Genomic DNA, 24,434 nt, shown 5'->3' with positions numbered 1-24,434 from the left:
GAACCTATTCTCCATGAATTTATCTAATCCTTTTTTAATCCCATTGTAGTTTTGGCCTTCGCAACATCCCTCTGCAGTGCATTCCACAGGTTGACTGTGCATTATGTGAAGAAGTATGTCCTTTTGTTTGTTTTAAACCTGCTGCCTATTAATTTCCTTAGGTGACCCCTGGTTCTTGAGTTATGTGGAGGGATAAATAACACTTACTGTCTCCACATCATTCATAATTTTATAGACCTATATCCTATCCCCCCTTAGTCATCTCTTTTCCAAGCTAAAAAGCCCCAGTCTTTTAATCTCTCCTCATATGGAATCTCTTCCATACCCTTAATCATTTTTCTTGCCCTTCTCTTTACCTTTCCCAGTTCTAATATTCGCATAAGATATTTGCTATCAATGTTCTCATTGTAAAAAGGAATGGGACAAATTGATGAGATTGAAGTAAAGGAAAAAGAGGGAAAGGGAAAACAGAGAGAAGTGAGCAAAGACAATGTGGAAAATCCAGATTATCCGGATCCTCACTTCTCAACAGCTTGAAGTGCCGCAAGTCAAAAAATGTTTTAATTTCTTCCCCATTTCCGACAAGGTTCCTTTGTTATATGCACTGTTGTTGTAGCTGCGTCAATCACAGGATATTAGCAAGACAAGGTGGGTGAAGTAATCTCTTTTATTGGACCAACTTCTGTTGGTGAGAGAGATGAGCTTTCTTTTTCGAAAGCTCGTGTCTCTCCTCAACAGAAGTTGGTTTAGTAAAACATATTATGTCACACACTGAAAACTTGTCTCACTCACCCACAGAAGTTAGTCCAATAAAAGAGATTACTTCACCCACCTTGTCTCTCTAAGGTTCCTTATGTCAGAGAATCGCAGAAGTGAGGGGGGAAAGTTAGTTTGTTGGAAGACAAGGCATTAAAACAGAAGTTCAACTTAAACCACAAAAAAAAGTGATCTGTTAGTTATTTCTGTTCTTGCTTATCATAAGCCTAGGGAACGTCCAACCTAATCCTGTCATTTCAGTTCCTTGAGTGGCTGCAGACTGGTCAATAGTCTTAAATTGTTCTAACTATATTTAATGCAGCTTGCATCAATTTCAGGGCCAATGAAAAACTAAACACATGAGTTTCAGACTCAGAGGACTCTTTGATATCAATTCCAGATATTTCTCACAGTGCACAAGTAGAGTTGTTTTGTTCATCATACAGTAAGTTGAAAATGTGCCTCTATATATGTGAGCATCATTAGGGTAATACTGATACTATTTCTATTTTCAAAGAATTAATGAAAATTGGGAGCAGAGTACACTGGCATAATTTACTTTCAGCGTTTATGTTCACAAAGAAGTAAGGTGTAAGCAAGAAGTAAGCCTACAGGATCTATATTCATGTCTTCCCAATGACTCAAAAATGCTAGGGAAAGGGAGGCAACAGCAGTTGTAAAACATGCCAAGTGCCTTAGCTGGAAGTGTTTTTATTTTGTTCCTGAAGTGTGTGCTGACTACACAGATAGTATAGCGTATTGTAACTTGAAATAGGTGGGGTTCAGAGTGTATAGACCTTCTTGGGGAATTGAGGACTCTCTTCTCTCGTGTACTTTTGGAGGATGCTATCTATTTGGGCAATCTTATCTATTCCAAAGGCAAAACATTTTCTCTTCAAAGTATTTTAATGAGACACAAGGATAAGTCTGGTTTCAGAGTAGCAGCCGTGTTAGTCTGTATCTGCAAAAAGAAAAGGAGGACTTGTGGCACCTTAGAGACTAACAAATTTATTTGAGCATAAGCTTTTGTGAGCAACAGCTCACTTCATCGGATGCATGCAGTGGAAAATACAGTGGGGAGATTTATATACACAGAGAAAAAAAAGTAACAGATTTTTTAGATAAAGGAAATGCAGTGGATCTAATTACCTAGATTTCAGTAAGGCATTTGATACTGTGCCACATGGGGAATTATTAGTTAATTGGAGAAGATGGGGATCAATATGAACATCAAAAGGTGGATAAGGAATTGGTTAAAGGGGAGACTGCAACGGGTCCTACTGAAAGGCGAACTGTCAGGTTGGAGGGAGGTTACCAGTGGAGTTCCTCAGGGATCGGTTTTGGGACCAATCTTATTTAATCTTTTTATTACTGACCTTGGCACAAAAAGTGGGAGTGTACTAATAAAGTTTGCAGATGATACAAAGCTGGGAGGTATTGCCAATTCGGAGAAGGATCGGGATATTATACAGGAGGATCTGGATGATCTTGTAAACTGGAGTAATAGTAATAGGATGAAATTTAATAGTGAGAAGTATAAGGTTATGCATTTAGGATTAATAATAAGAATTTTAGTTATAAGTTGGGGACGCATCAATTAGAAGTAACGGAAGAGGAGAAGGACCTTGGAGTATTGGTTGATCATAGGATGACTATGAGCTGCCAATGTGATATGGCTGTGAAAAAAGCTAATGCGGTTTTCGGATGCATCAGGAGAGGCATTTCCAGTAGGGATAAGGAGGTTTTAGTATTACAAGGCACTGGTGAGACCTCACCTAGAATACTGTGTGCAGTTCTGGTCTCCCATGTTTAAAAAGGATGAATTCAAATTGGAGCAGGTACAGAGAAGGGCTACTAGGATGATCCGAGGAATGGAAAACTTGTCTTATGAAAGGAGACTTAAGGAGCTTGGCTTGTTTAGCCTAACTAAAAGAAGGTTGAGGGGAGATATGATTGCTCTCTATAAATATATCAGAGGGATAAATACAGGAGAGGGAGAGGAATTATTTAAGCTCAGCACCAATGTGGACACAAGAACAAATGGGTATAAACTGGCCACCAGGAAGTTTAGACTTGAAATCAGACGAAGGTTTTAACCATCAGAGGAGTGAAGTTTTGGAATAGCCTTCCAAGGGAAGCAGTGGGGGCAAAAGATCTATCTGGTTTTAAGATTCTACTCGATAAGTTTATGGAGGAGATGGTATGATGGGATAATGGGATTTTGGTAAGTAATTGATCTTTAAATATTCAGGGTAAATAGGCCAAATCCCCTGAGATGGGATATTAGATGGATGGGATCTGAGTTACCCAGGAAAGAATTTTCTGTAGTATGTGGCTGGTGAATCTTGCCCATATGCTCAGGGTTTAGCTGATTGCCATATTTGGGGTCAGGAAGGAATTTTCCTCCAGGGCAGATTGGAGAGGCCCTGGAGGTTTTTCGCCTTCCTCTGTAGCATGGGGCATGGTTGACTTGAGGGAGGCTTCTCTGCTCCTTGAAGTCTTTGAACCATGATTTGAGGATTTCAATAGCTCAGACAGGGGTGAGGTTTTTCATAGGAGTGGGTGGGTGAGATTCTGTGGCCTGCGCTGTGCAGGAGGTCGGACTAGATGATCAGAATGGTCCCTTCTGACCTTAGTATCTATGAATCTAGAACATAAAACAATGGGTGTTACCATACACACTGTAACAAGAGAGTGATCACGTAAGGTGAGCTATTACCATTAGGAGAGCGGGGAGGGGAACGGGTGGGGAACCTTTTGTGGTGATAATCAAGGTGGGCCGTTTCCAGCAGTTGACAAGAACGTCTGAGGAAGAGTGGAGGGTGGGGTGCGGGGGGGGGGAATAAACATGGGGAAATAGTTTTACTTTGTGTAATGACCCATCCATCCCAGGCTCTATTCAAGTCTGAAATGGATGATTTATCAGTATCCTGAGAGGGGGTGATTCCATCAAGGACAGAGAAAGTACCCTCAACCTTCCCTTCAATTCTGGGGAAGAATTGTAATAAGGGACTCCAGGAATTCCCCCTTAGTGAATCGCTGCTTGTTTCACATTTGTCCATGTATGTGTAGGCTCTGTTACTACTTCTATTTATTATATATGCTCTCAGGCCCTGATTCTCTCTCTCTCTCTACCAATAAGAATGTGCTTGACATCGTGTTATTTTTCCAGCACACAGCTAAGCTCAGAGGAATTAAACTTGCACTCTCGTAGTTGCTTCCTCAGCACACAGGAATTCTATTAATGGCAGATTGCCTGAGATGTCCATTCACCTAAAGTCAGTGCCCTGAGCCATCCACCCCCAGAGAGTAGTAGTTAAAATAAACTCTTGTCTAGTTTTCCTCATTATCCTCAGCTTCTATATCGCTAAGTCTATAGTTTGGTGACCCTGTCAAGGCTTTGACCCAAAGAACAAGAAATGCTGAACCAAAGGATTCTAAGTCACTCTTTCCCTGAAGTCTCTCTCACCCATGTTGCTCAGTTAACGTTTTACTGAGCATTTCACTCATCTGGAATCTGTTTTGAATAATTCCAGGAAACAACGGCACAGACAGTTCAGGCCATTTTTTTTCAAAACTACATTGGAACAGAATTGATTGTAAATGGTTCCTTAATCTTCCAGGCCAGTTGCACCAGTTTAACAGACTAATCTTTATAGTCCTAATTAGCATCTGCTTCCTTCCAGTCAAATGTATGCTGTATCTTGCAAGAGAGCTTGTGCTAAATCCTAATCTCAGGATTGTTTGCAAAACTTGAGATTTGGAGAAAGCTAGTCTCCACTGAAGTTTAGAGTGCATATAAGATGAGTTGGAGGTGGGCAGTGGCAGAACTCCAGAACCCAGCACAGAGGATCAGCACTAAGGGGGTAGGGAGCAATGTAGAGCATCAAACTGACATACCAATTATTGGTACAGGTACTGTGGTTGTGAACCAATGAACTGGAAAAGGTTCACTGTTTTCCTGACATTACTTAATAGAGAAAACAAACAAACCAACCCTGCAGCCCACATAAATAAATTCCCTGAACTGAAGAAGATACATTTGTCTGAAAAACAGAGAGGAATCTGACAGGAAAGGGTTACTTTATGCCACGTTCTGGTGAGGTAAAACAGCCTTAGGTTTGCTCTTGTCTGCAAGTTTTTATTAGTGAGAACAGAAGGTTGGGCACAAGGTGAACTGTCAGGAGGAAAAATCAAGGGACTCATAGAGAAGATGGGCCTTGTACATAATTGATCTGACAGAGTGCTGCCCACTCTATCATCGTGGCTGAAATACGGTGGGCCTCCTGTGCAATAATGCATGCGAGTTTAACAGCACAAGACTTGGTCTGTTAGGGGATTTGTTTAATCAGGAGTGTAACTATCCCTGTCAGCACTGCACATCATTTGCAAAACAAGAAAGCTGGTCTTTGACTGGAAGGAAAAAATTCTATTGCACTAATCACCTTTAACAATCGATGTAGGAAAAAAGATACTCTGGGTGAAATACTGGCCCTCATTGAAGCTGATGGCAAATCTCCCAGTGACTTCAGTAGGTCCAGGATTTCACCCTTTGTTCCCTGAAAATTTGACATTGTTACTGCTTGTTCTTCACTCTGCCACCCAGCCCCCCCACCCCTGGCATAGTTCATTTTATTGGGAACTGTAATGTTGAAGCACGTTTTAATTGCAAAACCAATGTGCAAAAGCTGGGAATGCTACTGGTTCCCTATTATCGGAAGGGGCATGGGGGTAAAGGAGACTCCCAAAGACTTGGGGTTAAACAAGTAGGCAAAAGAATTGAAATTACTGAATGTTATTGGTTTCGGTTTAGAAGGAAAAAATGACCTCATCACTTAAAAAAATAGACACCCTATTTTAAAGAGAATGAGAAAGACGGACCTCAGAGCTTTCAGATAAAGAGTAAGATTTTCAGAAAGGACAAGTGATTTTGTGTACCCAACCTGAGACTCCTTTAGAGGAGCCTGATAGAGGTTGGTTGCTCATTGCTTACTGAAAATCAGGTCCCTTTAAGGTGAATCAAGAACGTAGGCCAAAAATAGAAGCACACCAGATCCCTAGTCACTTTTAAAAATCTTGGTTAAAATGGCCAATCCTGCCGGATGCTGAGCACTCCCTGGGAGGTGCTGAATGCCGTCAGATCCCAAGGGAGTTGTGGGCACTGAGCATTTCACATGCTCGGCCTTGTTATCAATTAACAGAAAAATGGAGTCAGGGAAGGACCATCCTAATCATTCCTGTGCCTTGACCTGGAGAAACCACCCTCAGCTGAGGTGACAGAGTAATTCACTAGCTATTATTTACATTCTGCCTTATGATGGATAAATCAGGCTGATAATGTAATTATATTGCTGTGGCATCATAATCTGTTTTCGAAGAGCTAAGTTTATTTCACCACAGATTTCGTTTAAATGGTTACCAACAATGAAAATCTGTAGTAGCTATAAAAATAACTTGTACTATGCTCTTGAAACAACCTTTTCATGCAATATTTCTATTATGGATATTAAACCAGATTGTGATTATTTTCAGCATGTAGGGATTTACCCTCTGGATAATGTTGGCAGGATCTGTGATGTCTGTGCATAAAACAAATATTATCTAAAAACAATTGTTATAAAAAGGGTTAACAGTTTCCACTCAGTGTGAAGCCATAAAGAAATTAGTGTTCTGAAGTGTAGAACATTCGCTTTTACAGTAGGTGGTGGTATTACACTTTCATACATGCCAGGCTAATTAACTATCCTAAAGACCACATCATTAAATTATTTCCTCTGCTTAAAACATTGCAATACTTAATGTACCCTGGCAATTCAATCATGTTTTAAACAATATCCTAATCATCAGCTGTTGTGTGGTGACATTTAAAGTAGATTTCATATTTTACTATGGATGCAAGTAAAATAGTGAGCAGAAAATAGAATCTGCAGTCCAGAAAAGCTATTTGAACAAAAATCTTCTAAGAGAACATCTAAATGGGGCTAGTTATCGTCTAGACAATTGATTCTACCTGCATACTGTTCTGAAAAAGTTCATTTGAAGACTTCAAAAGATTTTTCTCCTGTTTTTTCCCACACTATTTGCTAAAGTTATCTCCTGCATCTGACTATGCTTCAAGGTATATTTCATTTTGTTGTTTTGTATAGTTTGTTTTCAACGAACGTGAAATCCCTTTAATGAAGTCTTACCAATTTATTTTTAAATAATTATAATACCTTCGGCTTTGTTTTCTGAAGGTATATTGCGGACATTCACTGAGATTGCTTTTTGAAAAATAAATGCATGAAAGTACATTGTTTCCCATCAAGTCAAAATATCTCAAGTTAATACAACTGAACAAGAAAGGGCAGTGTTCTGGCTTTTCTGATGTATACACAAGCATCACTTCCATCCTCCAGTAATGGATCATCTTTGGGGCAGAAGGAGTGTAATAGTAGCACAGATTTCTGCCTGAAGGACAGCTAAGCTACCTCACTCCTTGCAAAGGGCATACTTTAGTGTGGATCTAGACATGGAAATGGCCTGGGTTTGGCCCTGCAGGGGAACAGAATACAGGCTACCTTCAAAAAGAGAAACTTCCGCCTGTGGATATAGTGTACATAATCTGTTGGATCCATGGAAAATCAGAGGTAAAACTGCCAAACTGATGATCCTGACACTGAATGTGTTCAAAAGCTACTGCCTGCACATCCTCTGCTGTTCCTGCCCCCGTACGGTATTCAGAGACAGGACATGCCAAATTTCACCCTCCTGAAGCAAAAAGCCACATTACTAGTTGATAAAAGAAGCAGGAGTCCTGTGGTATATTGATATCCATTCCCCCCAACTAGATATAAAAGTAAATCAAAATAATTTTTAAAATGTTTATTTTAAATATTACTGAAGTCACTCAGTGCAGAGCTCAGCATTAAAGAAAGGGCTGAGTCAAAAGCCCAGATACACTCTCAAACTGGAAGGTGTTCGTCTTTAATTGCAGTTGGTATGTCAGCCGTGTGTACAGTCCTAACACTCCTCTCTGTGTAGGTGTAAGTTATTTCCCACCCAAAATCTGTCTGGTACATCAGTGACTGAAACTGACATATCTGAGAGTAGTCATGATCTGACAGACTAAGGCATATAAGAACACAATACAGACATCAGACCTTCTACAAAAAGACGTGGTAAAAAAGACACAGACAAGGCACAGCTCAGAATGAAAGCAGAATGCTACTTGAAGTTGCAGACACGCCATGTTATAGAAAAAGAATAGTTAGAGATGTGAGAAGGTCACTATTCATGTAGCTTTAAGGGGCAAACCTGAAACACTAGTCTCTTCTTCACCCTGAGATTATCTCAGAGGGAAAAAGAAAAGAAACTGAAATATCAATAGGGAAGGTGGTTTTTGTGCCCCTGTGATTTGAGGATCAAATTATTCTTGATACATAAGAACATTATTTGAGAGTAGCCTCTTTAAAAAAGTACCATAGGTCAAGCCAGAAAATTCAGGCCTAGTTCTAGACATTGATTATGTAAAACTTAGATTATTCAGATCTATCGTTTTGGTTGAACCTTATTATATTGTTATTTTTAAAACTTGGATTCAGATTAGAGTTTAAATATTCCTAAAGTCTGGAGATGGCTAGCTCAGGAGTTTAGGTTCAGACCCATCTGTATTATTTATTTTAAAAGAGGATTGATGTATAGAAATGTTAACCACTGCTGTTTCATCTCAGGTAAATAATTCTGTTATGCAAACCAAAATTCCTCTCTCACTTGCAATTGCATGCCTGCTGCACTTCTCAAATGTATTCTTCACTGCCTGTCTTACTCTCTTCAGTAGTATTTATTGCTTTTCTATGATGTTCCTTATTGACATATGTGAGGTCTGAGCAGCACTTCACAAACACTATTACATTTATCCTCACTTTACAGATTGCTAAAGTGAGGCACAGATTAGTTAAGTGACCTACCAAGGATCAGCCAGGAATAGCGATCAAATTTCCTAAGTTACAGTCCAGTGCTTTATCCTTCCTCCTGTTGCTGTGTGCTGTTAAGTAGGTGTCATGTTCATCTTAGAGAGAGATGCTTCTCATTGGTGGGTGAAGTGTTCTCTTTATGTAGTGTGTGTAAAGTGTTTCATGATTCTGTTGGATGTAAGACACTCTGCAAATATAGATGGTGTATCTTGAACAAGAAAGTTCAACAGATGGCACAAAAATCTGAATTACAAGTTCTCAATACAAGGAGGCTATAATTAAAATACTCTAGAGTAAAAGTGACTGCCACCTGCGCTTTGCAGTTTCAAGAAAAAAAGCATCTGAAATATCCTCCACACAGAGAAATGTAACAGGAAACATGTCTGTTTCAATGGATTACATAGATAGACCCATTGTCTATGGGACAGTTCCCAATGTACTACTCTCCTCTGTTATATAAGCAGTAAGTTTTCAGAAGTTCTTTTCCAGTGCTTGAGATTAATTAACAATATGTAAAAGTTTATAGTTTATATAGTATAATCTCATAAACATTTATTAGTATGCTAATAGACAGTAATGGCCATGTGGGCATAAAATTAAACTGTCGTCTGAGGTGACAATGCAAAATGCTGTTCAATTCAGCCATGTTATCCATTTTTCTACTGGCGCTCAGGTTTCAAACAAATGCACAAATCTGCATAATTTGGCTAGCTCTCATTTTCCTTGTAATGTGAGAGAACAAAATACTGTATTTATGTTCTTTCCAATACAGAACTTTCCATGTTTTCCCTTAATCCGATCTTAGTGCTATATAATTATGCTGTTTCAGTCTTATCCTCTCATGTCTCAGAAATCCTATGCTCACATTTTTTAAAATGTATGTATTTTAAGAGAATTAAGTACTGGTTAAAACCCTAAGACATTGAAGGCCTCCCTTTAGATTATTGGATCTTTTGTGCAGGGACTCTTGTCTTTTTCTGTTTTGTACTATTTGTTCAACCAGTCATAACATTTAATCACACAACAGGCATAACAGAGAAACCAACATTAATCTTCCCTCATACTGCCTTTCCATTTTTGGAACAACTTTTTTGGGGGGGAGGTGCAGAGGTAGCTCAGTCTCCATCCAGTTTAGTTGAGGCCATAATCCATTTGCATAGCTAATGAGCAATCTGTTTATGGTAACAACTTTCAGTCACAAGAGAGCTGGTACCTGATCCAGTGGTTACTGAAATCAATAAAGACTCTCATTGACTTATTTGGGCATTAAAAAAGGCCCCTGGGCAAAATTCAAACCAGGACCCCAAAAGTTTGAAAGGTTTCAGCTGCCATTCCATGCCCAGTGCCATCCATTCCTCTGTAATTAATTCTAAATTTAGTAAAAAAAAAAAAAAAAATTAAAAATCCCCCCAAAGTGATTGATTTTTGTAGTTTTAAAAATAAAGATTAGTCTTTCCACAAATTCTTGCCTGATGTATCTGGGTCAGTCCCAGGTCCAGTACTATTCAATATTTCATTAACGACTTGGATAATGGAGTGGAGAGTAGGATTATAAAACTTGCAGATGACACCAAGCTGAGAGGAGTTGCAAGCATTTTGGAGGACAGGATTAGAATTCAAAATGACCTTGACAATTGGAGAATTGGTCTGAAATCAACAAGATGAAATTCAAAAAAGATAAGTGCAACATACTTCACTTAGGAAGGAAAAATCAAATGCACAGCTACAAAATGGGGAATAATTTACTAGGTGTTAAGACTGCTGACAAGGATCTGAGCGGTATAGTGAATCAAGATGATACCCACAGCATCACAAAGAGGCCTTGAAATGGCTTATGGTCCTACAACTGCATCTATAGAATGTTGTTCTGCAGAAGCCATACCCAAGAGCAAGAGAGTGGTTCACACATTGAATCTGAGTCAGCAATGTGATGCTGTTGCAAAAAAGGCTAATATCATTCTGGGTTGCCATGTGTAAGACACGGGAGGTAATTGTCCAGCTCTACTCACCGTTGATGAGGCCTCAGCTGGAGTACTGTATCCAGTTCTGGATGCCACATGTTAGGAAAGATGTGGACAAACTGGAGAGAGTCCTGAAGAGAGCAACAAAAATGATAAAAGGTTTAGAAAACCGGCTCTATGAGAAAAAGTTAAAAAACTGGGCAGTATAGTCTTGAGGAAAGAAGACTGAGGAGGGGACCTGAGAACAGTCTTCAAATATGTTAAGGGCTGTTAATAAGAGGACGGTGATAAGTTGTTCTCCATGTCCCCTGAAGGAGGACAAGAAGTAATAGCCTTAATCTGCAGCACGGGAGATCTAGGTTAGGTATTAGGAAAAAAGAAAAGGAGTACCGGTGGCACCTTAGAGACTAACAAATTTATTAGAGCATAAGCTTTCGTGAGCTACAGCTCACTTTTAAGTGAGCTGTAGCTCACGAAAGCTTATGCTCTAATAAATTTGTTAGTCTCTAAGGTGCCCCGGTACTCCTTTCTTTTTGCGAATACAGACTAACATGGCTGCTACTCTGAAACCTGTTAGGTATTAGGAAAATCTTTTTAACTATATGGGTAGTTAAGCTCTGGAATAGGTTTCCAAGGGAGGTTGTGGAATCCTCATTAAATACTACTTCTAGGCCAAATTGTGCTACCCTTAAGCATGCTGAGTAATACCTTACTCTTTGAGTAGTCCCATTGGTTGTACTGGGACTACTTCAAGAGTGATTCTTACACAGTGTGAGTAAATGTATCAGAATCTGGCCAGAGTGCACAGATATAGGTTTTCGTTTTCCAGGGCTGTCAATCCAGCACTGAACTCATAAAGAAAACCAGCCTCACAAACCTAGACACAGAGGCCACACACAGTTTCTTTATTTTATCTTCATAGAAACCCGACTCATCACTGAGAGGTCTTCTGTACAGCACCAACCACTGTGGGATCTGGTCTGTGATTGGGGCTTCTAAATGCTTCCATGGCATAAATAATTGATGACGATAATCTCCAGGTCCCCTTGGAAAAACTCATCAGTAGTACAGATGGAATGCAAGGTGTGCTGGCTGCCTTTGAAAATTAGATAAAAATCCTTAAATGTGAAAGCCAATCTCGATTCAAAATTAATGCTGTGGAAACTGAGAACAGAGGAATAAGCCAGGACGCAAGACAAGGACAACATAGCATCCAAGGATGGGGAAAATAATTCCTGAAGAGATGATCAGACATGGGACACCTTAGAACATCTTGAAAGGGTTACAGTCAATCATATATTAAGCATAACAGTACAGGGACTTGAACTTTAGAACTTTGTGGGAAACAAAATTGGTATTTTCAGAGAATCCTACCTCCATTGAACCATGTAGTGTAACCTAGGCCAGAACTTACATATGACCCACACAACTAACATGGTTTATTGAGCTTGGTCTTCGGTATACCCAGTTGAAAGCTGTGCAATGAAAATACATACTGTATGGCTTAGTTTTCTGTTGGGTTCTGCAATAATGAACTCAGTATAGAAACATTTGACCTTTATAAGTGTGGTTTGAAACACATGCAGAAGCATGACATATAGTGTGCTGTACAATTGTGCTCTTGCTTCTGAATAATGGTTACAAATTAATTTTTAAATATGGTATTTTTAGTTTACTTATTTTCCATGTGTATTCTGATTTCCTGTTTGCATTTTATTCTATTTTATACCATCATGTGGGCAAAGAAACCTCATTTTTAGAAACATTAGTTTCTGGCTCTGCTTCACAGATAAATTGCAAATGTCAAGATCATTTCCCTTCTCAATAGCTTCCTAAACTCTAATTAGCTCAACAAGGTGCATGTAACCTAAACCATTATTCTGCGAGTGTTGTACACGGTATATGCATGCGTATAACATCTGCTATTTCCTTCTCATGTTATGTTTACTTAATGCATTGATTCCCTTGAAGCAGTTTCAAAAATAGCTCTAATAATAAAATGTCCTTTAATAGGAAAAATAACTTTTCATTTGTTTCTTCTCCCTCTTCCTTGCTGATTCCCTCCATTGTTGATCAAGGAAATGTTGGTGATGGTTGTTTATATCAAAGTAGCATCTAGAGGTCCTGGTTAGGATTTGGATTTTGTCATGAGCCAAGTATTATACATATGGGCTCTATTCTATCCCCTTCAAGGATTGATTTCAATAGGAATTACTCATATGCTGTTTTGGGAGAATTTGGTCCCACTCATTTTTAAAATCACATTTTAATAACTGTCTGGACAAAAGAAGCTTTGAGGACTAACTTTTTTAAGCAGCTGCTACCTTTAACAAACCAGATCCCACTTAATTCTAAAGAAGAATTCTTTTGAAAGGAATTACTGTGCATGCAGGAAGGTTAGTTCAGTAGATTAGGCACTGGTCTTCCCCTGGAACTCCACCTTGCTTGTAAAACCATTACAACTGCAGGTCCTCATGGCCACATGACTGACAGATATGCCCATTGTTGTGTTTTGTGGGATGTGGACAGTAAGCACTGTATGGTTAGCCACCAAACCACATTCCACATAGGACACTGAGCAGCCTTCATGTTGGAAAAACTTTGCTACTAACACCTTGGCCATATTTGAACTGGCATCTTAGTCGTGAAAGACCCTATATGCCATTACCAGTCTTCTGGGCTATTAATAATAATATTCACATAATACTTCGGATATATAGTAGCTATACAGTAGGTAAATACTAATATAGTATTAGAAATAGGCCTGAATTAAAACCTCAGATCTCAATATGTCATTATATACTGTACCTTTCATCTCGATATTCTTCATCAGTATTCAGTCAGCCATACTCCGGACATTCTCATGACATATACTAAATGGGTATTATATCCTTTTTACTGATGGATAAACGCGGACACAGAAAAGTTAATTGACTTTCCAAGCTCAGTCAATGGCTGAACCAGAAAAAAACCTCAACAGTTCTGATTTTCAGTCTCTTGTTCTACTGCTGCACCACACTCCTTCTGTGAACCTCCACTTTCCTGCTATGTGCTCTTTGAAAAAGATGCTCCCGTCCCTTTTTCCAAAGGTGGAATCATAGTTGCAGTCAATTTGAGGGCAGAAAAGATTTTTCCCTTTCAGCAGTATGATCCTCTTGATGTGAATGTGTTAGACCATGCTGTCACTTTAAAAGTGTGGAAGACCCTGGGATAGAGGATTTGGCTGCCATCTTAATTGCCTGCATAAGAGGAGGAAATCCAGGCAACTGCTTTAGGAGCTTTGAGCATAAATCGTCACTGGTGTAACTCCATTGATTTGAATGGAAAAGTTTCCACCTTTAGAAAAGGGGATGCAAACATCTCCTTCCAAGAGAGTACATATTAAGTCAATATGGTTGCAATGGTGTAAAACTGGAGTAACACAATGGTGAATCAGGGCTATTGCTTTTATTTCAAAAAGTGCCCATGGTATCATGCAGAGCTCCATTGGCATGCTGATTTTCCTGTGAGCTGGCACCCTTCTGAGCCAAGGAACCTTGAGTGTTGAGTGTTTTAAGTGCTTTGAAAATCTGACCTATAATATACATGAGGGGTGGGCAAACTTTTGGCCTGAGGGCCACATCGGGTTCCGAAATTGTATGGAGGGCCAGTTAGGGGAGACTGTGCCTCCACAAATAGCCAGGCGTGGCCCAGCCCCCACCCCTTATATGACACCCCCCCACACTTCTTGCCCCCTGACGGCCCCCCCGGGACTCTGCCCCATCCAACCCCCCTGTTTCCTGTCCCCTGATGGTCCCCGCAGGACTCCTTCCCCATCCAACCACCCCTTCTCCCTGACTGCCCCCCCACCCCATCCAACCCCGCCACTCCTTCCTGACTGCTCCCTCCCCCCCGGACCCCTGCCCCCATTCAACCCCCCTGTTTCCCGCCCTCTGACCACTCTGACCCCTATCCACGCCCTGACCACCCCGAACTCCCCTGCCCTCTATCCAACCCCCCCTGCTCCCTGCCCCCTTACCGTGCTGCCTGGAGCACTGGTGGCTGGCGGCGCTACAGCCACGCCTCCCAGAGCACCAGGACAGGCAGCTGTGCCGCCCGGCTGGAGCCAGCCATGCCACCGCACAGCACAGAGCACCGGGTCATCCGTGCTCTGCAGCTGTGCTGTCCAGCAAGAGCTCGCAGCCCCGCTGCCCAGAGCATTGCTCCAGTGCCGTGGCGAGCTCTGGCTGCAGGGGAGGGGGAACAGCAGGGGAGTGGCTGGGGGCTAGCCTCCCAGGCAAGGAGCTCAGGGGCCAGGCAGGAGGGTCCTGCGGGCCATAGTTTGCCCACCTCTGATGTACATCATCCACTCAAAAATTATCTAATGTGAATTATGAGAGGGGCATTTGGAAATGGTCAGTATTGTCCTAACTCTATCCTATTATTATTCTTCATTATTTTTGTTACATAAATGCACCTAAATGCCCTGTCTGAAATTAGGGCCCCATTGGGGGTAATCACTGTAGAAATAGTATATTAAGGGACACTCCATCCTGCAAAGAGTTTACAATCAATTAGACATGACAGAGAAAGAGTGGGAGGGAAACTGAGGCACTGGGAGGTGAAGTGACTTGCCCATAGTGTCAGAGTAGGTCAGCGGCAAAGTCAGGAAAAGAACCCATCCAGCACCCTATACAGAAAAGACCATGCTCTCTGTGTCTGTTCTATATAATATTGTAGTCATGATAGACAATAAAATATGCACACATGCAAATATGTAGATACACATTTGTTCAAAATACTCCTAATGCAAAGTTCTGCAGTTCTGTTTGAATTATGACTTCTCAAAAACGTGCTGAGAAAATGGTCTGTCCTACTGATCTGATAAAAACTCAAAAGTATGCTCATTTGTTATCGCTTTGGGCTCAATACTTTGCTTGGATACATTAAAGTTGTCTAACGGAAACTGAGCATATTTTTAAAAAGTTTGCAAAATGAACCCATACTGCTGCACCCACCTTCTTTGCAACTCTTTTGTGTGCCACTTTAATGTACTCTCTTTCGCAGAAATTTGAGGCTTTGCTTTATCAGTGCTGTAGGATTGCATTACTCTGTTCGAACTGTACAAAACTCACACATTTCACTACGTCTGTAATCCCAAAGGTCACAGTCAAGGTTGGGAGAGAACAAAAATGATACTTGTGGTCTAACATTCACAACAATTATCAACTCATAAATCTCACTCATACTGTAATTAGAGTGTAAGAGATAAGAGAATTCTACACAGACTGAGTTGTCCATGAAAAAAAATAATTTCAAAGTTATGCAAAAGCCAAAGAAGATTGTATTTAGTGCATAGCAAAACAGACCTTTTTGAAAGGATTTTATTTTTCCAGTCTCTTAACTTACTGCATTTTTGTGTATGAATAGAAAAAGAGTGTAGCCATTTGAAATATATGTCGCACATAGTGAGGTATTTATGATCATATTGCTGAATCATTTAAAGGATACCATAAAGACACTTTTGTTCTGAATATAAATGACTCTCACGCTGTGTATTTGGTAGCTTGAAAGGGGATCTAGTTCCTTAATTACTTCTTCTCTCCAGTGGTGTATATATTAAGTTTGCTATTATATAATTGTTCATAGTAATAGTTTACACTTATCTTTCAGTCAAAGAGCATTGATTGATTAAGCCTCAAAACATCCCTTTGAAGTTAGTGTTAATGCTGATTTTTTTTAGAGAGGAAGTTAGGGAATTAACCTAGGACTTTCAGAGACCTGGGTTTATTTCCCTACTACATCACAGACTTCCGGTGTGACATTGGGCAAGTCACTGAGCCCATTTGTGCCTCAGTTCCCTATCTATAAAATCGGGATCAGTACTTCCTTACCTCACAGGGGTGCTGGAAGGATAAACACATTAGATTGTGAGGTGCTCAGATAAGGTCTCTATAAGTACCATAGGTCAGGAACAGAGACACAAAGAGGTTAAATGACTTGGGTGAAACAGCCTGCTGTAAGTCACTAGATCAGATCCAAAATTGAAAGAACTTATTTTCTACTCCTGTTCCAGATGAAGCTGAAATCTCAACATAGTAGATACCATGCAAAATTTCTGCTGCTTAGGCAAAGCTGTCTCTCAAAGAGACGCTCTTGAGATTTTGGCTTCATTGAACATGAACCCTAGCCCTGATTTGACCTTGATGTCTAACCCATAGCCTAAACCTAATCTGGATCCAGATCCCAGCACCACTTCCTTGGTTCTCTTCAGTTCCTATTTTAAAAGTGGTGTTTAGTTTTCATGAGGAATCTCTTCAAAATATTTAACCTCTGATTTTGCAAGTGCTTCTCTCATGTTCTTCCTCAGCTAACATTAGAGCCAAATTCTGCCACCAGTTACATTGACCCAGTCCTCTTGAGGGAGGTCATGGGATTGTGTAGATGTAACAGAGGGCAGAATTTGACCCTTTGGAAACCAATTGGTTCCTACAGACCAAGTTGTCACCATTTCTTATGGTGATTTCTTATTTTCTGATTATTCTTTCTTGATTTCTTATTTTCTTATTATTCCTCTCAGCTTGCTGCTGGTGAAAGGTGTTTGTTAGGTAAGAATATTGCTGTATTAAAATCATTGAGCTGTGAAAGAAAGGTGTCAGAAAATCTTTTAGTTACAGCTACAAAATTATTTCCACCTTTATGAAATATCGCGCACAAATATGTTTCCTGGGACTTTTCTTTTTATCACCTTTAAAAGTGTAGCAGCTCACACTCATTCTAATGAGAGCATACAGCTCTGGAATACTTTGTTGAACGGTTGTTATATCTTTCTAACTGGTGTTCTCCTCAAACATTCTTTTGGTAATCCATGTACTAAAGCTAAACCAAATGTATGTTTATGTAAAACAGCTCATGCTATATGCAGCCTGCACTTTTTGTGTGACCTCTAATGTAAAATGCAATATGTCTGGTCTCAATTAATGTTATTCTGTCAACATGTTCCAGTTTGGGCTAAGCTGGAAGCAGCCTTCTGTACATCTGGCTTGGGAAAGGAGGACATCTGTGCAACTAGTCCTATAAACCAGAGCAATTCAATGGAATATGTGTTCTAGTGTTAGGGAATTAAAAGAATTTTTGCATTGCAAAACACACACAAATGCCGCCTTCTACAAATAAGAGTTAGCTGCAGAAATACTCAGCTGTAAATCAGCACAATGAGAAGTGAAATGGTGCCCTTGTTTCAAATGTAAAGGCAGTCCTTCAAATAGTCTGGGTTAATTTAGAGAGATTTAATTCACAGAGATTTATGTCCTTTAAAATGCACTTTGAGATTTATGGATGAAAAACATTATGTATTTTTAAATTTATTTTATTCTTTTCTTATCTTAACTTCTCGATGGCAAAGAGTCTTGAACTATTTTATTTATTATTGATGTAGCACCTAGGGGCCTAATCTGAGATCGGGGTCCCATTGTGGCACTGTACAAATATAACAAAAGAACACTCCTTGAATATTGAAATGACACTGATACGATATGCATGAAGTGAGTATCTATTAAGAATGAACCAAGCTCTCACTTGATACTGGCTGCAGAGAGCCTCCCAGCTTCCTAAGAGGAAACAAGTGGTCCTTCCCATAGTAATGTCACAGACATCTGGGATATGGTGGTACCTGAGAAGGTCCATATGTGCAGAACCAATACGTTTCTGATTAAACACTGTTTTAGACTCCACTTCATGAAGTCTTGGGCCGTGAGAAAGTGTGCTGCTTCAATGTCTTTTCAGTTAGACCTGGTCAAAAAAACATGATTTGGTTTGAAAAAAAATTTAAGACTTTTTAAAACAAATTTTCACCATATAATTTCCATTTTTCACCTAGCTCTGTTTCTGTATCTGACCAGCCGGGGCAAATGTCCCTTTGCTTCATCTCCTGGTTCCTTCTCTTCTTTTTCCTCCCAGTGCCAAGTTTAATCTGATGCGCCATTTGTTCAGCTCTATCCCCTGTCTTTGGCTTCCCCAATTTGCTTGGTTTTGAAGTGCGTATTGGTTTGTTTGTTTGAGTTTCCTTCAATACTATTTAAGCAAAATTATCCAGTGAGTTTTGAAGATCACGTTATGTTTTCATGTTCTGTACAACAATGATATTACTAATTCTGTCCTTCAAACTTGGGGCAAAAGCCAAATCCTACTCATGTTACTCATGTGAGAAGTTTCTTGACCTCTGTCAGACTACTAACGTGAATGGGCAAACAGGATTTGATTTCAGATCTGTCAGTATTTATAATGGGTGTGGAAGGTCCATAGTTAGTGGAAATGCCATTTCACTACTTAGATATCCCAGGAAGCAAAAAATACAACTGCATCCGTCTGCACACTGGCATTCCCATCTATAGTGGGCGATCAGAAGGAAAGAGGTATCACCCACAAATGAGTGTGGTCCATTGGCTTCACTCAGCAGTGCTGATCTACAGGCCCCAAACCCTGGTGGTAGGTGAACAGTGAACAACACCTACTCTTCCACTGTGTACTAGACCTGGGCAAAAATTTTTGGATGAATGGTTTATTTGTCGAAAAATGCAATTTCAGTCAACCCAAAACTACTAGGGAATTTGACACACGTTCACCATAGTTTTGGCAAAAAACAAACAAACAATTTTCAGGCTTGATTTGCAAGGGGAATTAAGCACCATTCACAAAACAAACTGGAGGAAGAGCCATATCCTTTATAATCTTTAACCCAGTGGTTAGGACAGTCACCTGCAATGTGGGGGACCTCGGTTCAATTTCCCCCTCTGCCTGATGTGGAGCAGGGATTTGAAGTTGGGCCTCCATGTTGCAGGAGAGTGCCTGAACCTCTAGACCAGGGGTGGGCAAACTTTTTGGCCCGAGGGCCACATCGGGGGTGTGAAACTGTATGGAGGGCCAGGTCAGGAAGGCTGTGCCTCCCCAAACAGCCTGGCCCGTATCCCTTATCTTCCCCCTCCCACTTCCCACCCCCCTCAAACTCCCCCCCATACAACCCCCCCTGCTCCTTGTCCCCTGACCGCCCCCCGGGACTCCACCCCATCTAACCACCCCCCACTTTCCATCCCCTGACTGCCCCCCCAGAACCTCTGCCCTATCCAACCGCCCTCTGTTCCCTGTCCTCTGACCACCACCCCTGGGACCCCACCCTTATCCAACCGCCCCCTGCTCTCTGACTGCCCCCAAGGACCTCCTGCCCCTTATCCAACCCCCCAGCCTCGGACCCCTTACCATGCCGCTCACAGCAGCATGTCTGGGAGCCACGCTGGAGCCAGGCACGCTGCTGCGCTGCCCTGCATGAGCGCGCAGCCTTGTTGCCGCAGACCACTGCTCGCGTGCAGCTTGGCTGATGGGAGAGGGGGGACAGCAGGGGAGGGGCTGGGGGCTAGCCTCCCAGGCCAGGAGCCGGGCAGGATGGTCCTGTGGGCCGTAGTTTGCCCACCTCCGCTATAGGCTATCTGTGGGTGGTTTTCTCAGTCTCTCTGTTGAAAGCTATTCCTGTGTATAAAAAAATAGTCACTGGAGCAGGGACTTGAACTTGGATCTTTCATCTCCATGCCTAGCCATTAGGCTATAGAGTCACTTTCACTCACTCACTGGCCCACTGACTATTCCAGTGAGATTGAGAGAGACCCACCCCAGAATGCCCTATTGCCTGGTTTTGCTTGACCTGAAAACAAAATGTGTTGGTTTTTTTTTTCAATTTGCTGAAATGTTTTGCCATTTTCCTTCAGGTTGAACCAAATTCTCCCTCCTCCCCCCCCACTCCCAGAACTGCCAGTGAACTGAAAAAATCAGTTATTTCCTCAGCTCCACTCTGTACCCAGTAATAACTAGTCACAGACTAGCCCAGAAGTGCATGTTAGGTAGGAGGATCCCTCCCTCAGATCTGATGTGCGTTTTTGTCAGAGCAAAGCACTTTGAAACAGGCTTTTCTCAGCCTTCTGTGGCTTTTTAAGGAGTTCTCGCCATTCATGTTTTTTTTAGAAATGGACCCAAGCCACATAGTTCACAACCTGACTGGGATATTTGATCTAATTTTCTGGGATATGCTAACTGAACTATGTGAAAATAAACAGACCAAAGAAAACTTTCACCATACAAAAAACCTCTCTCTTTTGTACTTCAGGGAGAGAATATTGACTGACATGCCACCATGGATATCGGTTAACATACATGGGTCTTGTTCATTTCTCAGTCATCTAGCCTTCCAGTGAAGCAAAAACTAATTGCTAAGTCTAATCAGTCCTGTCAGCCAGAGTGTAAATTCCACTTGTCCTCTGCTTGGGCAGTCAGGCAGCACAAGGGGACACATAGGCCACCACCTGTAGGTAGGATTCCGCATCAGAACATTTGCAACCCCAGGACAAACTTCAAGAGGGAAGAGGTACGCTGCTCTTCAAGTTGCATTGTGAAAAAGAGCCCACCTCAAGGGAGCTGAGCAACTGCTGCTCAGTCTGTGCTGGGAAGAGCCACCAAGGGTTTGGCTGGAAGGATTTAGTGGGATGGAGATTGAAGAGAATGGATGGATTTGGGGGAAAGAAAAGGAGGCAAGAGGATGGATTTAAAGGGATGAGTGGTCATATGTATTGGAATAATGTGTTCTGTATAAAGAAAAGGAGTACTTGTGGCCCCTTAGAGACTAACAGATTTATTTGAGCATAAGCTTTCGTGAGCTACAGCATGCATCCGATGAAGTGAGCTGTAGCTCACGAAAGCTTACGCTCAAATAATTTGTTAGTCTCTAAGGTGCCACAAGTCCTCCTTTTCTTTTTGCGAATACAGACTAACACGGCTGCTACTCTGAAACCTGTGTTCTGTATGTAACTTTTGGCTCCTCTTCTAATGGGTCTCGTTTTAGATAGGTGAAAGAGAAATGGACAGGTCAGGAAGAATGTCCATTCAAAGTTGTGTAGTGGGACCCACCTTTTTTGAATGCCCTTCAAAAATAATGAACAGCCCTGCCTACGGGATGGTATTGAGGAGCCAGATTCCTCGTCCTGGCTTACAGCCTGTATATATCCCTTGACTTTAGTGGAGCTGCATATGTGTAAGTCAGAGTAGAATTTGGACCATCGTGAAAATGATTCCTAAAAACAACATCAAATTAAGTTCTGCTTCTGATTTTAATTGAGTGAAGTTCAGAGTTTGGGCTGTTACTCCACCTTTAACTGAGTATATCAGTACCCTTGTAGAGCATGTGGTGCAAAACATTGACTACTTACTTGACAACCTTTGCAGTGCTTAGCAGAGAGGACAGTGAGTCATCTTGACTCTGCATTTTTTTGACATTGTTTGTTGTTGTCAAATGAACAACAGTGGTGGTTTAAAGAAAAGGAGTACTTGTGGCACCTTAGAGGACTAACACATTATTAGAGCATAAGCTTTCGTGAGCTACAGCTCACTTCATCGGATGAAGTGAGCTGTAGCTCACGAAAGCTTATGCTCTAATAATGTGTTAGTCTCTAAGGTGCCACAATTACTCCTTTTCTTTTGCGAATACAGGACTAACACGGCTGCTACTCTGAAACCAGTGTGGTTAATGTAGGCATTTTCGGTATCGCTTTTTTAAAAAAAAAAAAAAAAACAGCTCTGTAGTTTAAAAGAGTAAAAGGGCTTCTAAAAGTTGTTTCCAGGCAATTTGGTTTTAATGCACCATGCTGAGAGTTTTTCTGAAGTGCCTGGAAGAGCAAAGAGGTGTGGTGCTCCTCAGTGCATCCTCCAAGTGTCCCTAGACTACACATATCTCTGACATAGTGGAAAGTGTCAGCCAGGAGCATGGAAACCTTATTGTTGGATTCATGACATGGTGTGTAATGTATCTGTAGAGACACTTATAAATGGAACTTCTATATCTTACAGCACCAATGTACGTTAAAACAGACCTGTGTATTCACATAGAGATAGTGTGGTCCAGTGGACGTGGCACAGGACTGGGAATTTGGAGATCTGGCTTCTAGTTCTGGCTCTGTCACAGATCTGCTGTGATCTTGGGCAACTTGCTTAACCTCACTGTGCCTCTTTTCCCATTCCACCTTTTGTCCTGCGTTGCTCTTTGGGGCAGGGACCATTCTTAGTGTGTCTTAGGCCTGGTCCACACCTAAAACTTAGGTTGACCTAGCTACATTCCTCAGGGGTATGATTCACACCCCTGAGTTAAGCCGACCTAAGGCCTGGTGTAGAATTTGTCTGCCAACCTAGCTACCAATTCTGGGAGGGGTGGATTAATCACCATGATGGAAAAACCCCTTCCATTGCTGTAGCACGTCTATACTATGGTGCTACAGCGACACAGCTGCAGCACTGTAGCTGTACCACTGTAGTATAGACAAAGCCCTAGGATGTGTATATACCCACATATGCAACCATTTTCAATTACTAAGGACTTAGATGTTAAAAATCTAAAAGTGTGCATTTTTTTGTATATAATATAAATCCAAAAGCCTAGTAAATGTTGTGGATAAACAATCTACTAACTTGTTTTTAAAAGATCCCAAACCCTTTTTCTGCTAGAGAAATAAAAAAAATCAAAACTTGAACACTATTGTATTTTTCTCACTAAAAATATACTGAGATTATTTAGTATTTATAATGATAATAAACATGTTTGCCCAGCCTGAGACCTTGAACTGAAAACTTCATTTCAGAGGGAATCTTTTAATGGCTGTGTTATAAGCCTACAAAAACACACTGATACAATTAAACAAACTCCAAACTCTATCCCACTCTCCCAACCTCTGGGGAAGTTCAATTCAGGGTGCAGACTTCACAGCTCAGAACACATTTCAATAATTGACCCAAATCTTAAGCTAAATGTGAATATTCCCCCAAATGCTGGGAACATCTCTCAACAAAATGCTTTCTTTTGTTACTACTATTAGCTGCCATGTACATTTAAATGTATCTAGAATTGCAATTGGTGTGGAATATATCATTCTAAGTGATTTGTGCTCTGAGATCTAGTCACACCAATAGGGTGCTAGTAACCTGTCAGTTATTAAATGAAGGCAAAGCTATGGAGTTGTAGCACTGAGGTTCAGACTTAACAAAATGTCAGCAAGTCATTTTGATTTAGACAGAGATTGTCGGACGACAGTAAATTCAGGAGAATAGTGTGGCAAGATATTCCGAAGCTGAGGATGCATTTCTGAACTAACAGTTGTGAAAACACTCAAGTACATTAAGGTAAGCATGCCAGCTTGTTTGAAACAATGTGTGTTTCTTGAAATATTCAAAGGGACTGACCCTGCTAGTTTTAAAGTCAGTGCCAAAACTGCTGTTGACTTCAACAGAGGCAGGACTGGGCCCCAATTTTTTCAGTGTATTTATTACAGCTCTCTCTTACTACACTGAGAGGAAAACTATCTAGTGACTTATTTAATTAGATTTCCCCGTATATCTCATTCTTTCCTTAAGGCAGCTCAAAACAATCACACTTTAGCATCATCTGCTGGAAGAGACAGGCAATTGATCAGAGTACTTGAAGACAACCCATGTAAAAACCCGACTCCTTTTCTGAGTTGACTGCCAATTCCTGCAGCAATCTTGTGTTTGGCTCAAGCTGTGGAGGCAAAACAGGCTCCATTTTTCTTCTCTGCTGGGACAGCTGCAAATTCAGAAATAAAGAGAATTTTCCTAGTGGTAGTGGAATAGATAGTGGAAGCTCAGTTTAGACTTAAGGAGGATTGCATACATATTAGGGACCCCAGAGACAAAGATTATGCTGTTAATTTTTGCAAATAACTTTAAAGTTGCCTGT

The 24,434-nt window shown here is 40.9% G+C and overlaps 1 protein-coding gene and 1 long non-coding RNA gene across 7 annotated transcripts in view; both read left to right on the top strand.

Moving 5' to 3' along the window:
- NFIA (nuclear factor I A) overlaps nt 1–24,434 on the top strand; it is a 465,041-nt gene that overhangs the window by 73,375 nt on the left and 367,232 nt on the right. The gene's annotated exons all lie outside the window — the stretch shown is intronic.
- The window catches only part of LOC122461276, a 75,013-nt gene that overhangs the window by 32,051 nt on the left and 18,528 nt on the right, over nt 1–24,434 (top strand). For both annotated transcript variants that reach the window (XR_006283163.1, XR_006283162.1), the window contains exon 2: nt 23,751–23,860. This is a non-coding gene — a long non-coding RNA (uncharacterized LOC122461276). The remainder of the gene's footprint in view (nt 1–23,750; nt 23,861–24,434) is intronic.

Source organism: Dermochelys coriacea, chromosome 8 (assembly GCF_009764565.3).
Source record: "Dermochelys coriacea isolate rDerCor1 chromosome 8, rDerCor1.pri.v4, whole genome shotgun sequence".
NCBI classification, from domain to species: Eukaryota; Metazoa; Chordata; order Testudines; family Dermochelyidae; genus Dermochelys; species Dermochelys coriacea.
Note: the sequence above shows the minus strand (reverse complement) of the source record. Positions and strands in the feature narration are given on the sequence as shown.